Source organism: Episyrphus balteatus, chromosome 3, assembly GCF_945859705.1.
Source record: "Episyrphus balteatus chromosome 3, idEpiBalt1.1, whole genome shotgun sequence".
Classification (NCBI taxonomy): Eukaryota; Metazoa; Arthropoda; class Insecta; order Diptera; family Syrphidae; genus Episyrphus; species Episyrphus balteatus.
In genome coordinates this window covers 76,259,046-76,273,620 of record NC_079136.1, presented here as the reverse complement: position 1 = coordinate 76,273,620, position 14,575 = coordinate 76,259,046, and the positions used below count along the sequence as shown (strand labels likewise).

The 14,575-nt window shown below is 29.4% G+C and overlaps 1 protein-coding gene across 13 annotated transcripts in view; it reads left to right on the top strand.

Annotated features, from left to right (window-relative positions):
• LOC129916489 (RNA-binding protein Musashi homolog Rbp6) overlaps nt 1-14,575 on the top strand; it is an 80,949-nt gene that overhangs the window by 39,555 nt on the left and 26,819 nt on the right. The window lies entirely within an intron of this gene.

Below are 14,575 nucleotides of genomic sequence, written 5' to 3'. Positions count from 1 at the left end.
TAAGTTTTTTTTTTTGTTTGGTTCAAAATTATTTTAAATGTAATCGAATTTCAAACAAATTTTGTTAAAAATTATATCTCTCGTCTGCTGTCCCTTCTCACAGTTTTGTATGTATCTTTCTTTCAAAGCTCACTGTTATCCTTTTTAGAAATTAGAATTTTCAAACTATAAATTCTCATGTGAAATCATTCATCCCCTATATATTTCATTTATTTATTTTTTTTTTACTTTATATGTATATACGAGAGTTCCATTAGGTATTATATAGGTATATATATCACATAAAATTCATCCCTTGGAGCCACCTTTTGGCTGAGGAGAGTCCGGTAATTGTTTCTATGAAATATTCTTTTTCTTTTCATTACCCACTCCATACCTTTTGTGTGTTTTCTTATTTTCTTTTATGGACCTAAAAGCTATATTATAACATGGGGTGGGGTGGAGAGGAGTGGAAGAAAAGTGGGTGGTGGTGGTGGTGATGGTGGTGCGATTGGTGAACTGGAACAGGAGATGTGCTTGTTGTACAGTCGATTTAAGGGAGTGGCATATTGAATTTTCTTCTTTTTTTTTGCAAAAAAATGAGTCTACATTTCTTAATTTTTTTTTTTATATAAATGAAAACCATTATATTTTGCAAATAAATTATTTATAAAAAAAAAGGATTACATAAGTTTAAAAACGGCATGAAAGCATAAAGCACATAGTTTTTTTTATTATATGAATCAAAAAGAAGACTTGTTGAAACTTTGAATTCATTTTTTTTTTTTATTGAACTTGCTTTACGAATTTTTATTTATGAATATTTAATTGAAATTAATATCAATTTTCAAAGAAAAAAAGACTAAGCAACGTCATTTTTGAACTTTTACATATACAAAGAAAATATTCTAAAATTCCTTATAGGTATTTCAAAAACTTAAATCAAAAAAATAGATATATAAATACTCTATACCTACCTAAAACACTATTATTTTCTTTGAAAATTTTAAGAATAATAGTGTTTTTGTTCTTTTTTTGAAAAATTGTTTCTTCTTTTTCAAAACTACAGTGATTTTAAATATATAATTTTTTTTTTTTTTTGTTTCAATTTCTCATATTGTCTTCTTAAGCTTTCGACAAAAAAAAAACTTTTCACGATGTAAAATCACATAAGGTGTGTTTCTTTTTTTTATATTCAAATTCCATATTGTTCCTCCTTTGTATGAAGAAATAGGTAGGTACTGGTGTTCGTTTTTCAATATTTTTTTTTTTTTTAAGAAAATTTATATTTTTTATTAGCAGGAAATGATGAGTTTTTCATATAAATAATCCATAATCCATGTTTTTTTTTTGATGATGATATTGTGTAGAAAAACAATGTTAATGTCCCGGTACAGCAGTAAACTTTTAAAATTTCATACTGCTGTGACAGGACAATATCACTGGCTCTCTATTTTATTTGTTGATGATAATTATTTTTTCACTAAAAGCGAAAACTATAATTTTATAGAAACTAAATTATAATAAAGCGCGTTTGAAAAAAAAAAAAAAATTATCTATATCCCGTATCCGAAAAAAATTAATATAAGTAGGTATATACCGATATGAAAGAGGATATTTTTTTCAAGCAAGTCGACGACATCAAGGAAACCTCTTACATCCGACGAATATCAAAAGCTGACTGAAAGACCCCATCTGCATTTCAATTGATGGTGAAAATTTTCCTAACGAAAAACCAAAGCAGGATTCTCGTTTCGTTTCGTTAAATAAAAATTTAACTCAAGTGCACATATACAAGTTTGTAATGCTGCTGCTGCTGCTGCTGGTTGGAATGGAATATGCCTCCACCATGCCATACACTATGAACTTTGAGGGTGTTCACATTGTGTTTAAGTTCCTGGGTCGACATAGCATTATTTATGTAGATATACATACATACATACATATATATAAAAAATAAAGGAAGAAACTTGTTCAGCGACAATATTCCTTTATTTTTTTTTTTTTAAAGCTCCTGAAACCAGATACCTAAAGTAAAGTTGGGCACACTGGTTTAACGATATTATACACGTATACACTATCTTCTTCGTAAGGAGTTTTTTTTTTTTTTGTTCGTACAAAGTACAAAAGACATACATAAAAGGGGTGAAAATTTCATGGATGTATGTGCGTACAGAAATAATATAAGGGTATGAGGTATTCACACACACACACATACACACAAACATACAGGAGTAAGTATCAGAATATTTATGAATAAGAGGGAGCGGTTATTTGTATTTACAATAATTGAACGAGGGTTGAAATTTTCACTGGAATAGAGATGTAACCCACTTTCTCCATAAGATAAAGATTCTCTCTAGCTAAAAGAATTTTCAAACATTTTTCTAGTTATATTGTTGAAGATGTTGAAAATAATGTTTCAATGATGTGCATGTATCTATATAAATGAGCGAAATAATAGCAATCCGCATTATTTTCTCCAGGTTATAGAAAAGGTATTACTGGGAACTTCAAGGAATTTGCAAAATCAATACAAAAAAAATAGTAAGATACTATTGTATATTGTCAAAAACTCAGTCTGACCAAACAAGAAAATTAAAAAAAGCTTTAACAAGAGAATAAATCAAAAAAAAAAAAACAGGGAACGATGGAAAGGAAAGCTATAAATTCAACAACATATACTTTTGTCAATATGTTTTTCAAATTCAACTAAAAAGCCAAAAGGCCCCACGCACAGTGGTACAACATGGGATAAGAAATAAGGTGCGTAAAAAGTTTTCTGAAAGAAATTTTTACTTAATCAGAAACAGGAGAAAGTAGCTAGAAAAAAAAAGTTTGCAAAAACAAATCCAAATAGCAACAGCAGCTCGGAATTTATTTATTTATTTATTTAGATGAGTTTACCTCATCAACAATAATTTCGCTCGCACCAAGTGTCGCGTTTTACAACTGCATAAGAACCGTATGTACACATAGGGGTGAAAGAAATCGAGGTATAGTAGGAACAGGATACAGGAAGTTGGTCTATGAAATAAGAAGCGACTGTGGGAAAAATTAACTCATTAGACGAAGCTGTTTTTAGTTTAAATTTAAATGCTAACCCATAAAATAAATTTATAGAATTTCAACAAAATCAGTCCTAAGGGTGTTTTGTCGTGTGATCGTCAACCAAACATGTTTTCAACGCATTAATGGGTACGATAAGGATGACACAAGACACATAGGTACCTCCCGCTGACTGATAAAAAGTTTTGAGGTTTCACATTACAGAATGGTTTTTTGGTGACGTCGGAGTTTTAAGGTCTTAACCGATTTCGCTGACCAACTAATTATAATCTTAATAAATTTTAAAAACTTTAAACATTGCTGGAGCAGATTACAACAAGTCCTTGTTCAAGGTGATATGGGGTGGAAATCGTATCTAGAATTATAGTTTACTGTCGCACACTGGGGGAAAGTATCGTAAGGGAAGCGATGCACAGTGGGTACCCTCCCATACAAAGTGCGGTCAAAAATATAATGACCATTTTTTTTATAATAAAACGCCTGTATTATCATTTTATATTATTTATTATTGCAAAAAAATGCATCAAGTCAGTTTTTTTTTAAATTTTTGTTATTTTCAAGAAAAATAAAAAGAAGGTAAAACAATTTTTTTTTTTTTTGAAAATATAAAAAAATAGTTAATGCCGGAAATGGACCTGACTGTCAGTGGAGCACTTTACCCTTACCCTCTAGTTCAGTCTTTTATAAAAATAATAGTGCCAAAAAGTAATTTTTTTAAGTTTTACGTTGTAATTTTTTTTTCTCCGTGTATCGTCATTTAAACTCGTATTACTCGAAAAGGGGAACAAAGGGGAAAAAACGCCGCTATTATTTCGAAAGGTAGGACGGTTTTCTTCATTTGAGAACATTAATTGTAGAGGGCACTCGAAGGCAAACCAACTAAATCTCTAATTTAATGAAAATTGAGCTAAATAAAAATGATTAAAATTGCTTCGCTAACGAGCCCCATTACAATTAGCCTTAATGTTATTTAACAATATAATTTATGTTTTTAGAAAGTATTAACCTTCTCGTTTAATATCCATAACAATTTAATACTGTTCACAATTTTTTAACACCCGCTATCACTATCGCAAGTTCACACCTTATAACTGCAGCGATAAAAAAAAACTGTACCTTTTTTTTATATACCGACTTTGAATGGCTATTAAGAAATGAAAAAAAGGGTAACCGTCAAACTTTTTTTGGTTTTGGTTCGATGGGAGATTGTAGAACGTTGTTTAATCATTGGATTTAAAAAAAACTGACATTTACTTTTTTTTATTTTTGACCTATGGTGGTACCCACTGTGCGATGCCCCAAACTAATAAAGTTTTTGAGTTAATCTGTTGATAATGTCGATTATGTTATCTAGTCTAGAAATTTTTCCTGAAAAAAAAATCTCTATAGGATTTAAAATTCTTATTTTTGTCTCCTTCGCCTTCTCGCTTAGCAACCCGATTGGAAACAAGGCTCACGTAATGGATCCCTATATTAACAATAGAGTAGGAGTAATTGCTATCTAGCCTTTCTATGTACACAGAGGGAAAAAACACAACGTAAAATGTAATATGCTCAACGTTGATTTAAGCCTAGTATGCAGCTGAAGCGAAACGAAATTTTCTATACAAAGTTTCGTTAACGAAATCTTGAATTGAAATTTTCTTGAATTTTTTTTTTTTGTAGTTTTATTATTCTTACTCTGCTATAGGCTAAAGTAATCGATAGTATTTTTTTGTTAACATGTTCGCTGTTAACTTTGGAGACTTCAAAATTTTTCGTTTCGCTTCAGCAGCTTTAATGATGAAAAAACTAAAGCCTGAACTACATCAAAACACAAAGTCAAAAAAGTACAAAAAAGTAAAAAAAAGCTCAAAATATAAAAATCACATATATACAGGGTGTCCCACAGTCACCGCCCCAAACGAAAACCATGGATTCCTGAGGTCATTTTAAGTCGAAAAACTTAAGAGGTAATTTTCTCGTTTTCGTCCCGTTTTCGAGTTACCACGGTTTTTATGATTTTTGTTCCCTTTTCCCTTATCTAGCTTTATCTTTGCCAAACTACGTTTGATTTGAAAAATTTTTTTTACAACCAATCAAGAATTTATTACAGTTTTAGTTTGTCTCAAAACTTTTTTTTCTGCGGACAACCGTTTCTCCACAATTTTGCATCAAACACAATTTTCTTCGTTTTTTAAGTTGTTTTTTACACTTTCATATCATTTAAGTCAAAAAAACACGTTAATGAGTATTAATTTTTTGTGCTTTTTATTAAAGCCCAGTTTATTTTCATAAAAAAAATAAGTTTTATTTCATAAAAAAGGCTGCTGAAATTAATTAAAAAAAATAAACAAACTGAGTGAATTAAAAAAAAAAATAATTTTTAAATACAAAATTTATTTAAATGAATTAAAACTTTTTCTGAGCTTTATTTATTTGTTCTTTTCTTAACCACAATAGCTCAGAAAAAGTTTTTAATTCATTTAAACTAATTTTTTATTTAAAAATTATTTTTTTTTTAATTCACTCAGTTTGTTTATTTTTTTTTAATTACTTTCAGTAGCCTTTTTTATGAAATAAAACTTATTTTTTTTATGAAAATAAACTGGGCTTTAATAAAAAGCACAAAAAATTAATACTCATTAACGTGTTTTTTTGACTTAAATGATATGAAAGTGTAAAAAACAACTTAAAAAACGAAGAAAATTGTGTTTGATGCAAAATTGTGGAGAAACGGTTGTCCGCAGAAAAAAAAGTTTTGAGACAAACTAAAACTGTAATAAATTCTTGATTGGTTGTAAAAAAAATTTTTCAAATCAAACGTAGTTTGGCAAAGATAAAGCTAGATAAGGGAAAAGGGAACAAAAATCATAAAAACCGTGGTAACTCGAAAACGGGACGAAAACGAGAAAATTACCTCTTAAGTTTTTCGACTTAAAATGACCTCAGGAATCCATGGTTTTCGTTTGGGGCGGTGACTGTGGGACACCCTGTATTTACCTGACATCTATTGGAAAAAAATTAATTAAAAAAGCTCTTTTGTTTTTGAAGTTTTAAATTTCAAATAAAAAAAAAATGAAAAATAAACAAATTACAGTCAACTCCATCTTAGTCGAATCGTCACAGGACACCAAAATTGGTTCGAGTTAGAGGGAAATTCGACTAAGAGGAATCTTTTTAATCTTTCTGCTGCAGTCGGTTTCATTTAAACTTTAAAAAAATTTGAGTTAGAGAAAAATTTGACCTAAAGGAAGTACGACTTATAAGGAATCGACTGTATTTGAAATTTCAATTGTTTGTCAAAAGAGCTTTTTTTCGCAAAATGACAGGAACTATGTGATCGACGAGCTACCTTACGGAAAGGATATAAAATATAGTTTGAGTGTATTTGTTTTTAAAAATTTGTGAAAATTGAAAGCTTGGTCTTGTTCAAGCTTTTTGAATCGAATACTTTTTTAAAATGAAAGGGAGATATACAAACAAGCTACTAGGGGGAACAAGAAAAAACATCGTGTTTACTTTTTTGACTTTGTGTTTTGATGTAGTTCAGGCTTAACATGAAACTTCTTTAAATTAAAATTGAAACAACGTTAAAAAAATTGAATTTTTGTCGGATTTTAGCTTATTTCCAACAGTGAGTAAGCACGTTGGTAAAGCATTCGCCTAGTGACCCAAGAGTTGTAGTTACGATTCCAAGTGGCTGCCAATTTTTTTTTATTTTATTTAAATTGATGCTTGGAATTAAGGATGTTTTAAAACGACAAACCACTTTAAACTAACTATGTTCTACATTGATTTTAGAATTATTGTCTTCAACGCAAAAACATTCCGAAATATAGATGAATCAATGTGGTTTTTGTAGGCTTGGCATCAAAGCAATATTTTTAAAACTTGTGTGGACTTACTCTAAGGTCTCTCGGTATTGTTTGTAAGATAATAAATTGATTATGAAGTTGAGTATGTTGCCAAAGCCCAATTTAGTCTTATCGAAAATGGGTCCCAACTGGATTTTGAATAATTGTTCTTGGATAATTAACTTATTTGTGTTTTCAACCAAATTTTTGTTTGTTACTATTTTTGAAGACAGGGGCTACAGCCCAGTGCCTCCAAAAAATGGGAGCATCCAGAATAGGCATAATGTAATTTGAATTCCTACAAGTAAATACCTCATTAAAAAAAATGTGTCCTCGGTTATAAAAGTGGACCGAGTAAGTCACTTCTTGCATTCTCCAACCAAAACATATTCCATTTAAAACGATTAAATAGGATTTCTTTCTTGAAACAATTGAAGAAGTAATAAACAAGTGTTTTTACTACAGTTTTCCTTTCAAACTATCTTATTATTTTTTTTTTTTTTAACTTTAAAATAGTAGGTAAAGGTAAAATATATGTAGTACAAAAACTCATTAAATAAAAAAAATTAATAATCCTATTGAAATTGGCAAAAAGTTTTGGAATAAAAATCAAAGATCAAATATAAAGGAAAATTGGGTGGAATGTTGCTTTTTCGTGGGAAACAGGGAGGGGGACTGAAGGTCATCAAAACAATGAAAAAAAATTTCGTTGGAATATAAATATATGATACATGTTTTTAAGTTATTTTTTGATGCTTTATCTAACGACATCAACATCAAGTCAAAAAGCTTGCTCTAAGAAAAGTTATTGGTGTGATTTGACGAAGGGATACTTGCTTTTTCGAGGAAGGAATGTTTAAGTGAATAAGTCTCAGTTTTTTAATTCTACAAACAATTTTTTCAGTGTTTTTATGACCTTTAACCCCTCCCTCTCTCCAGCGAAAAATCACCCTCCCACCCAATTTTTTTTTTGTAGACTCGTTTGGTTCTTGATTCTTTTTCTAAAAGCAAACTTTTTTCTAAGTTTAATTCGGATAGTAATAATTGTTTTTGTAAGTGCCTTCTAACCTGTACCTGTAACTACCTACCAAAAAGCAAAGTGCCTTTTGCATGTTTATGTACATCAAAAATTATTTGACGAAAAATCGTGAAATTTGATACCTACACCAAAGTATGTTTGTATGGAGAATACGCTGTCATTTTTCAATTAGAAACAATTTTGACAAGTTTTCGATATTAGTTTCTTCAAACTAATTTTGACGTTAGTTACCAACTAAGTTTTTAAGTAATGAACTTGATCAATGGAATAAAGGATTTCAATGCTTAACAACACTGGGGACAATTTCACACGAAGCAGAAAATCGGACCGGAAACCGGGTAAAAGCCCCTTTTAGATAATTGCAAGCTTGCAAGGTACACATTCTCCACAGCATTTAAAGCTGTTTTTTACGAGTGCTCGAATTCAGCAATATCAAAGGTTTTTCTTAAAAACAAAACTCTCTACATTCATCAACAGTGCTGACATCTTGTCGATATTCTTATTTGAATTCGCAATAGGTAAATTTTTTTAACTGGACCAACAATATCTTCATTTTAATTTGTACATAATTAGGTAAAAGAGGGGTCTGCACTTTTTTGTTGCCAAAGGGCCTCCACACCTTAACCTTTTCGAACCCAAGCTATGAAAATTAATATTAAAAAATGTTTTTTCGGTATTATCGGGTCAAATACATTACAACTAAGAATTATGAATAGCAAAAAGTTATTTTCCAAAATAATAAATAGCAAAACTAATGTGTTTTTCTCATGTTACATGTAAGTAAAATGCACTGCCTATGACCACCAAAAAAAGTCGGAGAACTGAGAAAATAACTTTTTATGAAACTATAATGTATGCTACTTCTTCTAAGCAAAAAAACAAAACACTTTGTGCATTAACATTTTTAATATCCTTTTTTCAAAATTATGACCATATATAAAAAAAAAATTTTTTGCAAAAAAAAAAAAAAAAATGTGAATTTCAGTCCCTTTCTCAGTAAAAGAAAAATTAAAAGTATGATATTTGACTAACTTTTTGTAATAATCCAGTAACTAGGCATTATTATCTTTCAATTAAGCAATCGTAACCTAAAAAATTGTTTAATTTAATATTTTTTAGGAATTTAAAAAAAAATGTTACATGAGAGTAACGCTGGGTCCGAAAGGGTTAAAAATGGTCTACACCTTTAAATTGAGCCCTTTTCGAAGATCGAAGTTCTTCAAAATTAAACATTTTTTCCATCGTTTGTTTGACATAGGTATAAAATATACCTGCTTATTTGTATTATGTGAATAAAGTGATATAGCTTTTTTACTTTAAAAAAAAAAAGATTGCCACATGCTTATAATTATTTTTCAAAAGTGGCAAACCTATTTTTTTCATATCCACACGATTAAGATAAGTTTTATATATAACACAGTTTTTTTTTTAATAACTCTGATATCCTCGTTATAATAACTTGACGAATTTGTAATTACATGAAACATTTTATAATTATAACAATAATTGAAAGTTTTTAGTTAAAATCTAAGAAAGTTTATCTTAAAAAAGAGCAAATAAACGTCTGTGACACACACCTCTGACACATGAAATAAACACTCCCACCACAAAAAAAAATACATATATACTAAATATATGTATGTATTTAGGATAAAGTTTGTATGTCAAGTGAAATGTGACATTTTCCTCATTATGTATTAGAAATATGAAATTGTTGAAATATGGATATGTACATGCTGTATTTATAATCATCTACGTTCGTTACTCCATAAAGTTCATGAAGAACACTTTATTTCAATAGAATTTTATTTTTTTTCGATAAATTGTAACTTTCATTTTTTTTTCTCAAAATTCAAACATATCTAGAATCTAGATACTTGCAAAAAAAAAAAAATGACAAATTAAAATATTCTCCAAGCAGTGGAAAAAATCGATTGGAAATTGGTTTCGTTATGTTTTCTTCCCTTATACTTGTGAAAAATAGGTTTATTAATGTTTTTTTTTTTTTTGTTAATGAACATGCGCAAAACCACTTAACGAAAAGAACATTTTATTTTCTCTTCTATGCAACCCCTATTCCTAGTGCATGGTTGTTTCATTAATACATTGACAAATATATGTGATTTTCACAACATGCTCCTCTAGTTGTAGCACAGTCGCTGTGTTAAAAATAAATTTCTGTGATAATAAGCTTCGCTTATATCCAAAAATTGAGACGCTACAAACAATTTTTTATATGAATATACAGGTTAGTAAATCATAAGAACTCGGCGCGATAATTTTTTTAAAACTAAACTAAAATATTATTGAAACAAATAGATTTAAAGCTTAACAACAACGTTAAATGCATTTTGTATAATCAAATTCATTAAGAACCGGGAAATGCCAATTCCTTCCGAAATTAAATGTCATATTTTTCCGAAATCAATATAGATGAAATGCACGACGACTCGGTCGTATACGTATTTTTTTGATTCAAGGATAATAGGTACCTATTAAACATCGTTAGTTAAGCATAGTATGTTTGAGTTATTTGATTTTTAACTAGTAGGTACTTTAAATGAAATTTTATTTATTATTTAAGCTCATTTCTGTTTCAATTAATCACTGACTCGAAATCGAAACAATTAAGCATAGTAATGTTATCTTTGGTGTATAGAGTGTATAAGAGTGTTTTTAAGTGTATATTTGATACTGCTTTTTAAGCGTTTTTCAAAGGCCAGAGAATACCGAAAATACCAATTCTATATATAAAAAAAAATATGTTCGTTCTTTATTTACAAAATTAAAATATCTGTTATCAGTTAAAAGACAGATAGAATCAAATGAGATATTAGATACATAATTTAATTATGTTTACATAGAACCATCCCATCATATCCTCTTCTTAGGGGTAAAAAGTTTTTCTTTTTTGGTTTTTTCAAATCTTTCTCCAACCAAATAACCTGATTTCAACAATTTTTTAATTTGGAAGCTTAGCAACTTTACTTTTTTATTTTAAAGATTTACCAGAGATAGTTTTCCTGTAGCTAAAAAAGGTAGGATATTAGAACTATAAGGCCCCCCAATTTATTCACTCTCCATTAACTCTTTTCATAATTTTGTTTGCAAAACATTGTGAATTTAACTCATCTGTACCAATAGGTGTGTTTTTGACAAAGTTTAATGCAGTCGCAGCTCGCAGTGCAGTGTGCAATTGGAGTTTTGATGTACCTATTAGAAGTACAATACGCATCTGCCGATAAAATCAAGACATACATAAAACTATGGATACAATTTTGACGGTATGTTTTTTTTAGGGGGAACATACTTTTAGTGTTTTAACGGAGGCGTACCTAGCCCTTTGGGGGCCCTGTATCCAAATTTTTTTTCGAGGCCCCTCCCCCTTCATATATTTTTTTTTTTTTTAACTTAAATACTTACGGATTTTTCTTGGTCAAAGATAGGTACATACAGGATTCGGAATAGAGTATTCTCATTTTTGTGCTGACTGTAACGCAGGAAGTTACTTTTAGAGTTCAAGTTAGGTAGGTACTACAATTTGTTAAAACTTTAATATACAGATTAAGTAAAAAAAAAAAAAAGAAAAAATTAGTTCCTTACAAAGAAACATACTAACATAGGTAGTCAAATAAGGTGAAAAAAGGGGTAAACCTCGGAATGAAAGCATATACATACACATATGATACATTTTGTATGCTGATTTTTAATGCTGATTCCAAAAAATCAAGGCAATCTGACGTCTCTGAAAAAAGTTATACCTGTTTTTCATCTGTCAACCCATATAATTATAACAGTTGCTAACTTACTACCGAAAAACTCTTAAAAGTTATGGTAGAGGAACCAAATTTTGCATGAGGGTTTTCATATCCACTATCATTAAGAATCAAAACAATGCAATGAAAAAAGCATATTAATCTATGAACAAATGGTATTTTTCGAGAAAGGGGAAATTTTTAGGATATGCACTAAAAACATCCCGATACAATCTTGGAATTAGTGCTAATAGACTAATTTTTTGGTTTCTATGTTTGTTTGGATATTCTTTAATTTATGTCAAAAATCCGCAAGTTCTAATTTTCCAGGTTAAACTAAAGTTAGGTGCAGATTTAAAAAAAAATAATAAGAAAACTTTAGATTCTTATATGTATACCAACATAACCCATATGATTTCAAGAAATTTTTTAACGTTGATTCCAACAAGACCCACAAACAAATCAATCTGACCATCCCTGTAAAGTAATGTACCTTATTATTTGTTGATCTGACACAAATATCTGAAGTGTAGTTTTTCAATTATTTAAAATATGCACCTTATCTTCAAACCAGAAAAATTAGGACTTGCGGACATGAGATTTTTTTAGATTTTTGACATAGGTTACAGAATATCCAAACAAAGATAGAAACAAAAAAATTAGCCTATTAGCACTAATTCCTAGATTGTACCAGGATGTTTTTTAGTGCATATCCCAAAATTTCCTCTTTTCTCAAAAAATACCATTTTGTCATAAATATGAATGTTTTTTGCATTGCATTTATTTTGATTCTTAATGATAATGGATACAAAAACTTCGTGCAAAATTTGGTTCCGCTGCCATAACTTTTAAGAGTTTTTCGGTAGTAAGTTAGAAACTGTTATAATAATATTGGTTGACAGATGAAAAACAGGTAAAACTTTTTTCAGAGACGTCCGATTGCCTTGATTTTTTGGAATCAGCATTAAAAATCAGCATACAAAATGTATCATTATGTGTAAATAATACTATCGTCTATTTTTGAAAATCTTCATTTCGCGCTTTGACCTTCAAAATCACAACTTGCGGACATGAGATTTTTCTAGACTTTTGAGATAAGTTATAGAATGCCAAAACGAAGATATTGAGCAAAAAAAAATTTCTATTAACATTCATTCCGAGGTTAAACCCTTATTTGACTGGATTATACAGTATTTTAATTTTTTGAAAACAAATTTGAACAATATTATTGTGTTTTTTATTAATCAACATCTATTAACCACATGCACAATTTCAAAAAATTATTTAATTATTAGGTAAATTAATTAAATTTTGTATTTTTCATACAATTTTTTTTTTTACTTGGAAAATAAGTTGTTTTCTTTTTTGTCCCTTAGTGCCAGTTGTACAAACGTGGATCAGCCTTGGTTCAGGAATTTTACCCACCGATTTCGGCGGATTAGCTGCGGGTCAACTTCGGTTCAAGCATGAATGTGGCTATTTGTACATATATGAACCTTGAACCAGTGCCAAACTTCCGCCTTGCTACCGATTTCAGAAGATAAAAGTTGCTGATCCACGGATTAAATATTTGTTCAACTGGCCCTTATAGATATATCTAACCATACGTGTTACCAATGTTTTTCATCTGCTGATATCTCTCCACACAGAGATAATAAACATCAAGTTTCCAAGCAATTCTCTATAGAGCTTGTCGAATGTTTGGTCCGTTTTAGTTGGTTGTAGTTGAAATTCCTTTTCCATAAGACTTTTTAAAAAATTACATTCTTCCATCATTGTTGCCACAGTTCCAGAATATTTTAGAGGCAAGAAGCCGATTTTGAAAAATCTTGGAGCCAAAAATAGCCGCTTTCAAAAATGGTCAAAAAAAACGCGAACAATTTTGTTTTTGTAAGAGATTATAATTTTTTTTTTTATTTTCAGATAGCCTTTGCTAAGCAGTCTTCAGTTTAAATTTTATTGGTATTTAATTTTATTGATATATTCTATTTTGTATGCTCATAGACAGGCGTAATACATAAAAACGAAAAATGTATGTAAATTAGTTGTTTCTGTTCACATCTCTGGTGAATTTTTGTTGTAAAAGCTTGGATTTTAAAGTAGCCATAAATCGCCAAGTTCAAAATGAAAAGAGCCAAATTCCGATAAATCGGAAATCAAAATTTTAAGGAGCGACTGAAATGTTCAAGGAACCTATTTGGCTATATACATATAGCCGGCTCTTTCAACACTGTCTTCTATTACAAACTTGGTTAGCAGCTTATCAATTCTAGATACTTTTGATAATTGCAGGCTTGTTTTATAGGTCCTCAGTATTTTACTGACTAAATATTATACACTGTAACAACAAACGATTAATTTTATTTATTATTAATAATCCTTTATTGTTGAAGGGTCAAAAATGAATAAGATAAGAAAAAAATTTTTTTCTGTAGATCAACAAATAAAAAACTTTCGGTTATCCTTAGAAATCATCTGTTGTTGTTTCCCATGTAAAATTTTACTGAACTACACGGCTTGTATTTTCTTTTGTTGCACATTAATCTTTATTGCCAGGAAATATTTCTTTATTTTGAATATCTTTTCCAAATTTCTTTGCAATACTTCGACATATTTGATTTATTCTTTTTCTAGCAATAAGTAAATCATCAACATACAGTATTAGTAGGATATTGTCAACTGTTTTTTATCCCAACTTGGTATAGAGACAGTAATGGTATTTGAACTTGTAAATCCCAATTGAATGAGAAAATCGTTAAGCTTTTTTTTTCAACATAGAGATGCTTATTTTAAACCGTATATGGATTTGCCTTTTGCAAATACATATCCCTTAACTACCAATCTTGTTTTATATTTTTTGGGCTCTCCTACTTAGTTTAGCTTTATTTGGAAAAATC